Source organism: Mytilus edulis, chromosome 4 (assembly GCF_963676685.1).
Source record: "Mytilus edulis chromosome 4, xbMytEdul2.2, whole genome shotgun sequence".
In the NCBI taxonomy this organism is placed as follows: Eukaryota; Metazoa; Mollusca; class Bivalvia; order Mytilida; family Mytilidae; genus Mytilus; species Mytilus edulis.
In genome coordinates, this window is record NC_092347.1 from 91,389,797 (window position 1) to 91,406,223 (window position 16,427).

General features: G+C 33.3%; 1 pseudogene; it reads left to right on the forward strand.

Moving 5' to 3' along the window:
* The window catches only part of LOC139521606 (MMS19 nucleotide excision repair protein homolog), a 62,277-nt pseudogene that overhangs the window by 10,576 nt on the left and 35,274 nt on the right, over window positions 1-16,427 (forward strand).

The following is a 16,427-nucleotide window of genomic DNA, read 5'->3' on the forward strand; positions in this document are numbered from 1 at the left end:
TTAATCTTATGTTATGAAATTATGGACACACCTTTCCCCTCTTATCCATTGTATTTCACACTGCCTCTCTGCAGCCTCCCTGCCAACATTTGATTTGTTTGACTTGTGTTTCACATCAAGTTTTGATACACACAAAGGATACAGTGGCTGAATCTAACATAAGGTAGTGTTAGATCTAATTGAAACAAAGGCAGGTTTGGGAAACTAGCCACATTTTATTAAATATACATATATTTATTATTTAAAATAATTCAATAATTGAACATAGTGCTAAATTAATTGAAGCATATATTTACTCCTGCATGAATACAAAATGAATAAATGAGATATATAATAAAATTGTGGTTCTCCAAAAGTAAAAACCCAAATCTGTTGGTAGTGGTAGGAATAATATAAAAATTTAAACAGAGTGAAAATTTACAATGGTTTCAATGACCTATGAAGACCATTCACTTAAAACTGAACAGGAAAAAGGGATCACTATTTAAAAATATACACAATGAAATCAGTTTTATTATATTTATACCATTTTCTTAATTAAGTGTTTTCACAATCACAATCACATTCATAACAGCCTGTCGATGCACAAAGTATGGGTCTAAATACATTTTATACACATCACTTTCCAATGGTTCTTGTACATAATGTATCTGAATCACTCCAACAGGCTCATTATAATTGGTTGACATTAATGATGCATCATGATTGGTCACTCTGATGAATTTAATAATATCAAGGTGCTAAAACAAAGATATTGCAATGCAATCACTTTCCTGCGATTTCACAACTTGATTAATAATAAATATAAATAAGATATCCACTAATAGTGACATGTCTTTTATGGTTGTGAATGATTACTATTTACAGCCCATTTACAGCCAAAACAATAGTGTTGTGCCATAACCCTTGCATGTGTTGATTTTAAAAGGGTGAGTTTTAAAAGTGCAGTAACTATTCCACATCATATCCAACTATCTGAAACTATCTAGCAAAAATAAGATCCTATGAAGAAATAAAAGTCATAGAAGGAAACTAATGATTACTTAACAAAATTTCTACCCCAAAATATTTGTCAATTTCTTTTTTTAAACGTCTTTTACATAGGACTTACTGCCGTCATGTATAAAATCTTTTTGAACTTTGAAACACTTAATAAAAAAATGTTCAGTGACTTAATTCCCTTGGTTGAACTAATGTAAATATCTATACTTTTTGTCCATGCAAAAATTGATTTGAAATATGAATATTATGTTTGAATTAGCTTGCAAGACCCTCATGGGTGAAGTCAATGTCATTAAAAACCACCCCTATTCAATAGTATATGTTAGTATTGCTATAAAACTTTAAATAATTAGAAAAAGCATTACAGTGAGTTGACTGTTAGTGTTGCTCTCCACCAATTGCAATTCATTCAAAATTTTGACCCAATTGCAATTTGTTTTATAAAATCAAATTGTTCAACTGGTCAGAAATTTGAACCAACTGCTGTAGAAAACCACAGACAAGTCATGAAAGTGCAAGGTGATAAAATAAAACATACTTACAATCCTATAAGACTTTTACTCCACTTTAATGATGTTGTGACAAAATTAGTTTATCAGTTTGTATAGTTATATTATATTCATTTCCATGCTGAAGGGGAACTGTTGTGACAAAAATGCATTTTAGGCATAAGACAATATTTGTAATTTATCGTTGAATTGTTATCCATAATAAATTACCCGTTTGAACAATGCGTTAACGAATAATACATATAAAATCAGTCTTTTATCCTTGGTTGTTAGGAGTCGCGTTAATTGTTGCTAGGGTGCTCTCTTCGAGGTCCGCGCTCTTGGTATATAAAGACACCGATTCATTGCAAGTCGATTTTTTTTTTAATTGGCCGTCGACGGATGAACATCGGAAAGTGAATACCAGCCAATAAAGTAGTTTAAAAGGAAAGTTTGTAAACCTAGTTTGAGTTGAAAGCTTGTGGTTTTGAAGCAAGCGGTTTTTGAAGTCTTTACGATTGTTGCAAGCTACCGGGTTGTTCCGATACTGTAATTTCCCTCGGGAATGGTCGCAGTCCCTCGAACAGGTGGTTTGTAAAAGTCTGGTGACTTTGGTGTTTCGGAGACTAAGTATTACTGTTATTGCAAGCTATCGCGTTGTTCCGAAACTGTAATTTCTCTCGGGAATGGTCGCAGTCCCTCGAACAGATAGCTTGTAATAATCTGGTGTCTTAGGTGCTCCGGGGACTAGGTGCTTCAAAACTAGTTGTCTCAGGAACTAGGTGCTTCAGAGACTAGTTGTCTCAGAGACTGGGTGTCTCAGAACTAGGTGTTTCAGGAACCTAGGATTTTTGAAGCTTATTCTTAAGTTTAATATAATTGTTTGTCAAATCAGTTGGGACCTCGGAGTCAGTGAAAGGATCAAGGATAAATTGAGGTTCTAGTTTTCAGACTACTTTTTGATACAAAGTTATTTGTGTAAATAGTGTTATTTTTTTATTAAGTTTCAAAGTTGGTCTTGTAGTTTTAAGTAAAGCCTCCAAATTGTAGTTGGGTTTTTGAGTTAATTAAAAGATTGATATTGGAGTGTCTCAGATTCTGTGAAAACGGATACGAACATATAGTTCATAAGCCAAACACGTTACAAAATTGGTGGCAGCGGTGGGATCTGAGAAACTTCAATATTATATGTAAATAATCACATTGTTTTATTGTCATTATTTCCTATTCGTTCTTAATTTCAAGAAGCAACACACTGTTTTATAAATATATATTGATTGTCAAATTGTTTAATAAAATATTTTTGGAAAAATTGTTTAATTTATTCTTCAAAATATGTCCCGAACATACAGAGAAGATAAAATGTTGTATGACCCTTACAGTGTCGAAACAAGAAATTTGACCAGGGAGTTAGATAAATTAAACAAGGAAATAGAGTGCTTAAGATCTAAGAGTTTTGAAAATGACCCAGACTTTGCTCAGTCAACCCCTATTAGTCAAGCAACACGTCCAAGACAATCTGACTCTGGAATTGCTTCTGCTAGAATTCCAAACCTCGACTTTGGTACAGGCAGCAACATACTCCAAAGTACACACGTTGGGGTAGGGGCTAAGACAAAAGTTATGCCACGGCCTGAAATACATAATAAAGATATTCCCGATTCTGTAAAATTAACACCAGAAATGAGAACTTATTCAGATTCTGTTCTTGAGACAAATTTTGTAACTGAGAGACGAAAGAAAAGTCTACAAAAACCACAAGACAATTAGGTGCATATAGGGGAGACAACAAAAACAAAAATATTATAAAACCCGCTACGTTTGATGGGCAGGGCTCATGGATAGATTACAAATCTCATTTCGAAGCTTGTTCAAGTATAAATGGATGGACAGATACAGAAAAGGGTTTGTATTTGGCAGTTTCATTGAGGGGGCAAGCTCAGGGGGTACTAGGAAATCTACCCACAGATAAAAGACAAACTTTTATAGAACTTGTTAGGTCTCTTGAAGAGAGATTTTCGCCTGCCAATCAAACGGAGTTGTATCGAACACAACTACGGGAGCGTCGTCAAAAAGCTTCAGAAAGCCTTCCTGAATTAGGTCAGGACATAAGACGCTTAGCGAACCTTTCATATCCAACAGCCCCAAATGAAGTTAGGGAAACACTTGCTAAAGAGCAGTTTATAGACGGACTCATGAGTGTAGACATGAGGCTAAGGATAAAACAAGCTAGACCTGCTGACTTGAACGACGCGATTCGACACGCTGTTGAACTTGAAGCTTTTAATAAGGCCGAAATTAAGCAAGATAATTGGAAGGGCTATTCAAGAGCTATAACTAGAGACGGGACCAACAGTGACGCTAGCGACAAAACAGTAGAGCTACTTAAAAACATGCAGACAGCTTTGACTGATCTGCAGCAAGAAGTTAGAGCTTTGAAGCAGACTCGGGCGCAATACCAGAATCACAAGAATCGAGGATGTTTCAATTGTGGAAAATTTGGACACTTCAAGAAAAATTGTCCCGATAGTAGTGTGAAAAGAGGACATGCAAACTCCCAAAATCTACCCGAAGTTTCACATGAAAAACAGAACGGTGTAATAGGAGTTAACACATTAGCAAATGAGGCTGGTATGTTTATAGAGGCTAAGGTCAATGGTTGTAAATCAAAGATGCTTATGGACACAGGGGCGACAGTATCCCTTATTTCAAAAAAGATGTTTGACAGTATGAAATCTCAGGTTCTGTCACCAATGGACAGAGAGATACTGACTGCAAATGGTTCTCCCTTAATTCTGTTTGGGAAAACTATAATTGACATTGACTTAAATGGACATGTTTGTTCAAACATTGCTGTAGTAGCAGACCTAAACGTAGATGGAATATTGGGAATAGACTTTCAATGAAGCCATAATTGTGTAATAAATATTACTAAAGGTAGCATTTGGGTAAACGGAAGAGAGAACCGTTTACATTTTGAAGGTCAGATAGGCTGCTACAGGGTAGATGTTGCAACAACTATAAAACTGCCTCCTACTAGTGAAGTAATGGTGTCTAGAAACATAAAAAAAACCTGTTATACCAAAACCAGAAGTTGGTATTATAATTATAAATAAAGATCAAGAGAAGAGCAAGTTGATATGCTACCAGTGTAACAGACGGTATAAAAAGACAGCATATCATAGACGTCATATGACAAGGTGTCACCAGGGTAACGCTGCTGAAAACTTTGAGCTACCAAAAGATCAAGTTTAACACACGACAGTGGAAAAGAGATGTCAGATCTTGTAGAGTTGAAGAACTTGGCCAATAATGACAAAAACAGTCTGATACAAGCAAAAGTTGACAGAGAGCCCAAAACAGATGTGGAGACTGTTAATAAAATGTGTCTTAAAACGAGGAGCACAATAAGGCCGTCAGGACCAGTGAAATTTGTGGCTCCAAGAAATGAAAAATCACTTGATCTTTTGAAATTTCTCGAAACTGTTAATAGATATATTGGAAATAATAAAGAACTAAAACACACAGTTCAGAAAGAATTTTCTATATTTTGTTGAGTTTTAATTGGTTATTGAGATAGCAATGTTTGGTTGTTGTTTTTTATAAAATGTTATTGTTATTATAACTGTTGAGGTCTGTTGAAATAAACTCAGCAAAGAGAAAAAAAATATATAGATATATATGTAGAGTCCGTCGGATGGGGACGTTAAATCCGAGGCCCCATGTACAGGAACATGTCACGCCCTGTGCATGTAAAAGACCCCTCCTGCAGATTTCGTTAAGAGTAGGCTCCTTGGGGCCGCTGCAGAGGCAAAATTTGTTGTGGACATTTTAAACTTATTCTTTGGCAGTAACGCTCAACATTACAGACGTTATAATAGAAAAAAAAGTATGTTAGTCATGCGAGGACGCATGAAATCGGAGGCGTGGGTAATGTGACAAAAATGCATTTTAGGCATAAGACAATATTTGTAATTTATCGTTGAATTGTTATCCATAATAAATTACCCGTTTGAACAATGCGTTAACGAATAATACATATAAAATCAGTCTTTTATCCTTGGTTGTTAGGAGACGCGTTAATTGTTGCTAGGGTGCTCTCTTCGAGGTCCGCGCTCTTGGTATATAAAGACACCGATTCATTGCAAGTCGATTTTTTTTTAATTGGCCGTCGACGGATGAACATCGGAAAGTGAATACCAGCCAATAAAGTAGTTTAAAAGGAAAGTTTGTAAACCTAGTTTGAGTTGAAAGCTTGTGGTTTTGAAGCAAGCGGTTTTTGAAGTCTTTACGATTGTTGCAAGCTACCGGGTTGTTCCGATACTGTAATTTCCCTCGGGAATGGTCGCAGTCCCTCGAACAGGTGGTTTGTAAAAGTCTGGTGACTTTGGTGTTTCGGAGACTAAGTATTACTATTATTGCAAGCTACCGCGTTGTTCCGAAACTGTAATTTCTCTCGGGAATGGTTGCAGTCCCTCGAACAGATAGCTTGAAATAATCTGGTGACTTAGGTGCTCCGGGGACTAGGTGCTTCAAAACTAGTTGTCTCAGGAACTAGGTGCTTCAGAGACTAGTTGTCTCAGAGACTGGGTGTCTCAGAACTAGGTGTTTCAGGAACCTAGGATTTTTGAAGCTTATTCTTAAGTTTAATATAATTGTTTGTCGAATCAGTTGGGACCTCGGAGTCAGTGAAAGGATCAAGGATAAATTGAGGTTCTAGTTTTCAGACTACTTTTTGATACAAAGTTATTTGTGTAAATAGTGTTATTTTTTTTTATTAAGTTTCAAAGTTGGTCTTGTAGTTTTAATTAAAGCCTCCAAGTTGTAGTTGGGTTTTTGAGTTAATTAAAAGATTGATATTGGAGTGTCTCAGATTCTGTGAAAACGGATACGAACATATAGTTCATAAGCCAAACACGTTACACTGTTTATTTTGAATTGCTATTAAATTGTCCAAACTAAGCTTTCATATAGTTTATCTTTCTAAAAGTATTCTATATTTATAAGAATCAGATATCATTTTAAATAAAACATCATATATTCAGTAAAATATGTGTGAAATAACAATATGCTATTGATAAGTTTTCAGGGGAGATAACCTAAAATAGGCAAGGATTGTGCCTGATATTCATATGATGAAATCATAATCTTTCAATCAGTTTAATTGAAGTCTTGAGCTGGGATGTCAGTTAACTGCTAGTAGTCTGTTGTTATTTATGTATTATTGTCATTTTGTTTATTTTCTTTGGTTACATCTCGGACTTCTCTTGAATTGAATTTTAAATGTGCGTATTGTTATGCATTTACTTTTCTACATTGGCTAGAGGTATAGGGGTAGGGTTGAGATCTCATAAACATGTTTAACCCGCCGCATTTTTGCGCCTGTCCCAAGTCAGGAGCCCATGGCCTTTGTTAGTCTTGTATTTTTTTAATTTTAGTTTCTTGTGTACAATTCGGAAATTAGTATGGCGTTCATTATCACTGAACTAGTATATATTTGTTTAGGGGCCAGCTGAAGGACGCCTCCGGGTGCGGGAATGTCTCGCTACATTGAAGACCTGTTAGTGACCTTCTGCTGTTGTTTTTTATATGGTCGGGTTGTTGTCTCTTTGACACATTCCCCATTTCCATTCTCAATTTTATATTTATAAGAATCAGACATTATGTGAATTAAAACATTTCATATTCAGTAAAATATGTGTAAAATTGCAATATATGTTTGTAGGAAGTTTCCATGGGGGAGATAATAACTTTTCTTTCAAAAAGTCTTTAGTCAAAAGAATAATATTTTAGGTTATCTCCCCTGAAAACTTATCAATAGCATATTGTTATTTCACACATAATTTACTGAATATATGATGTTTTATTTAAAATGATATCTGATTCTTATAAATATAGAATACTTTTAGAAAGAAAAACTATATTAAAGCTTAGTTTGGACAATTTTATAGCAATTCAAAATAAACAGTTCCTCTTCAGCATGGAAATGACTATAATATATCTATACAAACTGATAAACTAATTTTGTCACAACATCATTAAAGTGGAGTTAAAGTCTTATAGGATTGTAAGTATGTTTTATTTTATCACCTTGCACTTTCACATTTTGACTGAACAATTTGTTCAATATTCTGACCAGTTGAACAATTTGGTTTAATAAAACAAATTGCAATTGGGTCAAAATTTTGAATGAGTTGCAATTGGTGGAGAGCAACACTAACAGTCAACTCACTGTAACAAAAATCAAAACATAAGTAAAGGAAAAAAACTTTACATACAAATGTACAATAGTAGCTTTGAGTGCTGACAAATATTTGTTAACATGACAAAGGCAAAATTGAGATCTTCATTTATCTTGTTGAGAGAATACAGAAATAATAATACTCATTACTGTTACAATAAAAATATGGGGGAAATAATTAGTTTTCATCATTAAAATGTATACTAAAAAAATTCAGGTGAGTCACATAGGCTCCTAAGATCCTCTTTTAAAATTATAGTTGAAGTTAATAAAAAATCTTTTTTTTTTATGCATTTAGCTTCCTTTCTTGAATTTTGTTTAGTTAATATTACAGTGTCGTATCCAGAACTTTCCATATGGGGGGGGGGGGGGGGGGGGGGGGCGCTTACTGACCTAAAGGGGGGCCTTCCAGTCATGCTTCGGTGATTTCCTATATAATCAACCAAATTTTCCCCATGAAAGGGGTCCCCCTGGATCTTCAGATGTATTTAGATATATATGAATTCCAAATGAGGTTTATTATAGAAATCCATTTAAGTAACTTCATGTTTTGAATGCATATGATACCAGTTTATATTCTATCTTGTACTTTAAAGTTCACTTTGATATGAAATAAGGAAATATTGAATGATTGCCAATGAGAAAATATTCAGTAGATATCAAAGGATGTGGATGTAAGCAATTTTAGGTACTACAAACTCAGAAATTATTGCGTGCATTTATTAATGTGATTTTGTCTTTTTGGACTTAAATTTTTACGATATTGAGAATGATCCTGTTTAATTAAAATTAAAAAAATCAAATTGAAAATTTAAATTATTGTGATTATAACCCTGTTCCAATTTCCATACTATTTTCTGAATTTACAGTAACTGTATGCTATTTATCAATGAACAAAACCCATACCATACAGAAAGCTATCAATGAACAAAACCCACACAATACAGAAAGCTATTGAACAAAACCCATACCATACAGAAAGCTATTGAACAAAACCCATACCATTCAGAAAGCTGTCAATGAACAAAACCCATACCATACAGAAAGCAATTGAATAAAACCCTTACCATACAGAAAGCTATAAAAGGCTCAACAATGGCGAATTGTGAAATAATTCAAAAGAGAAAACATAAGAAAAACAAATCTAACATTCAACAACCAATGAAAATCATTGAAATACAGGCTCCTGACATGGGAAAGGAGTTCTGACTCATTAAATTGGCACAAAGCACAAATACAACTACATGTATCATGACTATGACAAAAATGTATGATATAAACAAAACAAAAAGACAAAACTACTATGATCTAAACGTACACACTGCTACTGATAGCTAGTTCAAAGTCAACAGCTGATAAAATAATCATGCTTTTTTCAGACTAACATCTAGCTGTTGGGTTGATGTTGTTGGGTTGATGTTGTTGGGTTGGTGTTGTTGGGTTGATGTTGTTGGGTTGATGTTTCATTATCACCTCACCTTTTATCTCAAATTTGATCACATATTTCATCATCAAGCTTTATAAGTAAGAGGCAATTTTTAGAGGTTAAAAAATACCTCATTGTACTTTGTTCCTAATTCAACTGTTATATTTAAAAGGATGGGATATTTACTGGATATAATATAAGTAATAAGGTGAAAGTATAGGACTTTTACAGAACAAAATTATATTTCTCCAATAAATGAAAAAAATTATTATATACTCTGTAAATCTATTTTGTTATTTATATCAACCGTAATAAACCATAACTTTAAATTGATGAATATTTTTCCTTGGCAATATTTTTGAATAGTTTTGTATAACTAAATCTATATTTTCTTTATTATTTTAAGGTTGAATTAAAGTGTTAGAATATCAACATGTCAAAACTGAGTAAGGGCTTATTGCAAATATTTCACATCTTAAAAAGAATATAATTAGACTGTCTTTCTTAATTCTGGATTAGGGATTAAGGTAAACTTGAGGTAAAGCTATTAGCACCTTCAAAATATTACAATAAGACTGTAATTAGCTATTTCCTATTTAAGATAAAATACCATATAAGTGTTATATTTTAGTTACATAATTTATACTTTAACTATACATTGTAATTGATAAAAAGGGATCTAAGAGACCATATGTTCAACAGTAAGGATTAATATAATTACCCTCCCCTTTTTTGGGGAGTTATGTATTTTGTTTGGTCAAGTAACTTTGATATACATTAAATGATTATTGAGATTTAGGAGAGGCGTTTTAGAAAGGGACTTAGAGATATTAACTTTATGTAATTTAGAGGATTGGATAATTATAGGCTTTGTCACATCATGATGACTTAGTTGCATATTCGTATACATGTATTACTTTATCTATTCGAGAATAATTAATATACAATCATCGAACTTAGTGTTTTATTGACTTCTTGTGCGTTATACAAAGAAAACCAGACAATGTGTTACCTATGCTCTACCATCACTATACAGAGTTAGTTCCCCTACAAAATAATATGATCAGAACTGGGTCGCAGAATGTCAGCTAGTTCCCCCACTTATTGACATGCGATCCAGTCCGGTCATAATAGCACTATTCAAAAAAGATTTTGTATTTCATTAACATCCTTTTATTAATACTTCATATATCTTTGCTTTCTTTCTACTACCTTCTGATCTTCTACATCCTATGTATAGTTGTCCTGTTGAAGAGAATGCAAGAGACATTGGGATCATTATGTTTATGTCACTTGTTTTATAACATGTCATCAGCAGACCAGCATTGTTCAGGATATGAAGTGTACTAGTTTTCACATCAGCTACAATAACATTGTCCCTAGGTGTTGTCACTATGTCAGCTGGTATGAATGGTATGTACTTGTTGATCTCTTTATCTCCTGTGTAGATATTGATTATATCACCACTCTGTCCTAACACTACTACTCTGATTCTGCCACCACTTGCTTTATCCAACACATGAATAATCCCATTGCTGGTGCTAGTTATTCTCAAGGGACAAGTGAATATCTTTTTTTTATGTTGATCATGTTCATACACACTCTCATGGTCTCCATTCTGATTCATAAGTATTACAACTTTTCTGCCTTTATTACCACCTGCCACTAGAACTTTATTGTCACTGGTGATATGGACTGCTCCAGAATTGAATGGTGACATATTATATAAGGGGTCTGTTAGTGTACCTGTATTACTACTGATTTGTTTTAGTTTCATTCCATCTGTAGATATAAGTAGATTATTTGATTGAGTAGCAGCCATATCAAAGACCGGGATATTGAAGCTGGATAGTATGTTCATTTTGGTTCTTTCAGGTTTTACTCTCTGTAATAGTGTATCACTACATATCCACAGTGAATCATCATGGCAATAAGACATACAATGTACTGCAGTTAGTTCAGTCTGATATTGTTTTCTGATTTTTAGGTCTACAACAGTCTGTTGTCCCAAATCTTTGATGTTTACTACCTGATGATCCTTGGCATTTTGGAATTGTGGATGTACTTTTTCTTTGCAATGATCACACAGTAATTTACTACAGTCAATACACTTCCACTTTATGGGTCGGTCAGTTTCACATATTTCACATTTAACTGGAGCTTGACTTCTTATAACAGACTGAGAGAACGCCATTTTAGATTAGCAATATTTATGATATTTTTTCTTCCTGGTTTTTTACTATAAATAATACTACTATGGTATTTTATATGATTTGGTTGCTCATGGGAGACTATTATCAATGATTTGGAATGTCAAGGTTTTTAAATACCCCTCTGTAGGTATGATTTGTAAAAACACATAAATTAAATTCATCAGATAGATAGTAACCTGACTATGAAGCTAAAAATAGTTTTAGTTGATTTAAAGTATTTTGTATTCTGGGCCTTTAAAATTCATAATTTATTGAAGCAAAAAGGAATTAAGAATATATTCAATAAACAAGAATTGATGGAACTATGTATTATATAACTTAGTATAATGTAGTAAGATGTTTTATAAGTTTCATAAGGTATATTATGCAGTGATTTTACACTGTTATATATAAAATATCATATGCATGTGTAGGCACATAATACTGGGGACAGAATTAATAGAAGTGATGATCCTGCAAACCCTTCTTTCACTATCTAGAATAGACATAGAAATTGTGTTGTACAATATATATAGAAAAAACATGTTTACAGTTACTGTGTACGTATTTTATATTTAATGAATATGGAGGTCCTATAGCTATTTAAAATGTATAAGAATGCCTGTTCTCTTTGTACTACAAAACATTTAATTGAATTATAAAAACTATAAATTACTCCATCTGAACATACAGTACACTATGTCAATAGCAATTGTTAGACCGTACATTAGCTGCACTATGCTTGTAGATAAACAACCACAGATCTTCAACGATATAGTCCCATTTTGATAGATATATATGAAAGGTTCTAATGGTAAATAGACTGTATGATAATAATGTTTTCATGCCGCTTCTCCTTACTTTAAATTATTTGATTGATTTGATTCCTTAGGTATCCATTTCAGCTATTAGAAATACTTTGTAATTATAGAAACACAAATAAAAAAAAAATCAAATAAAGAAAAATAAACAACAAGTGACAAAATAAGCGAATTATCCGTGTTGTCCGCTCACAAATTGAATATTTTTCAATTTTTTTTATTGCATTTTCAATGGCCTTTTTTATGAACATGAAGTATGTAACACAAAGAACTATATCTTTTTATATGCATTTCCAATTTATTTTGATGCAGCGTCATCACCCTATTAGTAATAATCGTTGTATGACATCAGGAGAGTTAAATTATCAGATTTATTTCACATGTAAAATTATACATTTACATTTCACTGTGAAATCTCTGTAATTCTTTGCAACCAGTGTAATCTACTTAAGCTTTAAATTTGTTGAATTTAAAAAAAAGCTATAACCATGATTAAATGTTTTTTTCTTTTCATTTAGAGTGGGTGTAAGAAGTTTCCTGATGGTCAAGCCAGCAAGATTTGTAAAATTATCTTCCAGAATGTACAGAATCAGTCTCTATCTCAATCAGACAGATGTAATGTGTATACATTGATAGCAAGATTTCTTGACACAAGATTGAATGGTAAGTAAAATCTCTATTAGACAGATGCAGGGTGTATATATTGATAGAAAGATTTCTTGATACAAGATTGGATGGTAAGTAAAATCTCAATCAGACAGATGTAATGTGTATACATTGATAGCAAGATTTCTTGACACAAGATTGAATGGTAAGTAAATTCTCAATCAGACAGATGTAATGTGTATACATTGATAGCAAGATTTCTGGATACAAGATTGAATGGTAAGTAAAATCTCAATCAGACAGATGTAATGTGTATACATTGATAGCAAGATTTCTTGACACAAGATTGAATGGTAAGTAAAATCTCAATCAGACAGATGCAGGGTGTATACATTGATAGCAAGATTTCTTGACACAAGATTGGATGGTAAGTAAAATCTCAATCAGACAGATGTAATGTGTATACATTGATACTGATAGCAAGATTTCTGGACACAAGATTGGAAGCAAGTAAAATCTCAATCAGACAGATGTATTGTGTATACATTGATAGCAAGATTTCTTGACACAAAATTGAATGGTAAGTAAAATCTCTATTAGACAGATGCAGGGTGTATATATTGATAGAAAGATTTCTTGATACAAGATTGGATGGTAAGTAAAATCTCAATCAGACAGATGTAATGTGTATACATTGATAGCAAGATTTCTGAACAAGATTGGAAGGCAAGTAAAATCTCAATCAGACAGATGTAATGTGTATACATTGATAGCAAGATTTCTTGATACAAGTAAATAAAAAATACATATCTAGTTTGTACATATTAACTGCCTATCAATTGAAAGTGTGGTTGCCTTTAGTGAGGAATGTATTTGAATCTGTGCCGGGCCAATTCAAAAACCATAGACTTTAAATTTGGTGGTTGCTGCTGCTTTTACCAAGTTAATTAGTACATGTCATTTGATAGTAAGATCATAGACTGGTCAGTTAGGATCAAAATAATGAACCTGAGCTGATGAGATAGCACTTTAAAAGTCAAACTTTGCATGTTGATACAGTACAAAGAAGGAACAAGTTGTATCCCAGTAACTTGCAATTATCCCTAAAATGTTTGTTATAAAATTGAGAATGGGAATGGTGAATGTGTCAATGAGACAAGCACCCGACCAGAGATCAGAAAACAACCACCCAACCAAAGATCAGAAAACAACCAAAGGCCACTAAAGGGTCTTCAACACAGCGAGAATCCTGCACCTAGAAGCATGCCTCAGCGGGCCCTTAAATAACCATGTGTACTTGTTTAGTAAAAATAAACTCCATACTTAACTCCAACACCTATAAATAAGCTAATATATCATACAAGACTAACAAAGGCCAGAGGCTCCTGACTTGCTACTGGATATTATATATTTTACATTTAATCATTAAGAGATAAACAGTGTTTATCCTTATAATATTTCCACTATTTTCATCATGGTATGAAAATCTTTATCATATTTATTGAAAATATTTGATATGTACTGTAGAGTTGGAATTGTAACAGTACTGGTATATTTGAACTATGTTTCAAAGCTGGGTTAGAAAGACTAAAAACTATCTGGTTGTTAACTTGTGAATTTAATTAAGGAACGACTGTAATATTTTTTCTGTCTATGAAGAAATAACATAAAGAATTTGATGCACACTGAATAACGTGCATAGCGGGTTATTTAACAGTGTGCACCACATTTTTATGCCCCACCTACGATAGTAGAGGGGCATTATGTTTTCTGGTCTGTGCCTCCGTTCGTCCGTCCATCCATCCGTTCGTCCGTCCATCTGTGCGTCCGTTCGTCCGTCCGCTTCAGGTTAAAGTTTTTGGTCAAGGTAGTTTTTGAAGAAGTTGAAGTCCAATCAACTTGAAACTTAGTACACATGTTCCCCATGATATTATCTTCCTAATTTTACTGTCAAATTATAGTTTTGACCCCAATTTCATGGTCCACTGAATATAGAAAATGATAGTGCAAAGTTCAGGTTAAAGTTTTTGGTCAAGGTAGTTTTTGATGAAGTTAAAGTTACATCAACTTGAAACTTAGTACACATGTTCCCTATGATATGATCTTTCTAATTTTAATTCCAAATTAAAGTTTTGACCCCAATTTCACGGTCCACTGAACATAGAAAATGATAGTGCGAGTGGGGCATTCGTGTACTATGGGGCCAACCTTAAAAATATGTTTGTTTGCAGTTTTTCGACTGTACCTTCAGACTGAAGGTTCGGTAGGTAGGAAAAATGTTTTATTTTATCAGCCAAAATACAGTTTAAACAAGCAGTTACACTAAACCAAGTTTCTTGTGAAGAAAAAAAAACATTTTAAAACAATAAACACTGCATGGACATGCTGAAAACCAACATCGATGAACAGGCATTTTCAGATAATTTTTTTTTAACCAAAACTGAAACTTTAACATAGTGTCATTATCCAATTTATGACATAAAATATGGTATAATTATTAAATACTGGAACACTTATAAACAAGGAATGTCATTATGACTGGAACTGTTTTAAAGAAATATATTCAGACATGTATGCTTCGTGACTATATATAGCTAGAATGTTTTCATGAGTAGAGCATTCATCAGAAAAATGTAGTTAAAAAAAAGTATTAAGACATTCGACTGTTTTCATATTTCTAACAATATTTAATTATATGTGATAAGGTTATATTTTTGCCAGGCTTTAATGAAAACCAAAGAAATCTAAAGTTTGGGGTGAAATCCATAGCACCCCATTAAAAGTAAATGGTCTGTACTGAAATGTTTTTAATGCATAAAAAAAATTGGCAGCATAGCTCCTAAGGACATGTTTTAATTGAATTCACACAGGCCACACAGTTTGGGTATATTTAATATTGTAAGAAAGAGAATAATTGCAATGAGTGGGGCAGCCCCCCTTATCCTAAAGGAGCATACGCATTGCAATCGAAGATAGATTTAATATAGAGAGAGTATATTTATTTTTCAAGCTAACCATTCATTTTCTCTACATCTTTGTGTAGTTAGGGTTGCGTCTTATTGATTTGGCATGATCTATATCCATTAACATTTCAAATGAGCCTTTCCTCCGTACAGGCGTGTTTACAGATATCCATGAAGATGTAAGTCATGGAGGAGTGGTTTCATCTTTGTCGTCTTCACAACGATTTGCAGAAAATATGCCATACTTCAAGCTGCTGTTATTTAAGGACTGAAATTGGTTCCATAAAGTCAGGCTCCACAGATTCTGTACCCGATTTGTTTGAGACAGAATGGTTATCGTGTCAGTTATGAATATCCGCTGCATCATCGTCAATGATATCATCACACATCATTACATGTGCCTCAATCTGTATAAACAGTTTACTAATAAACTTTTTTGTTTGTTATTTGTCTTAAAATTGACACGAGACGACAGCGTAAAGTACTCCTCCGTGACTTCATGGATACCTGTAAACAATTTCCATGTGCTTTATCATTAAATGGTCACATGAACGCTTGACGGGAAGCTAAAAAAAAACGAACGTGAAATGCGTAATTGACCCAGATTTTAAATCATTTCCGGAAAGGACCCAAAGTTCCGGATCGCGTCAATAGAAGTATTAAAAAAAATTTCTTCAAATTTAAAGCA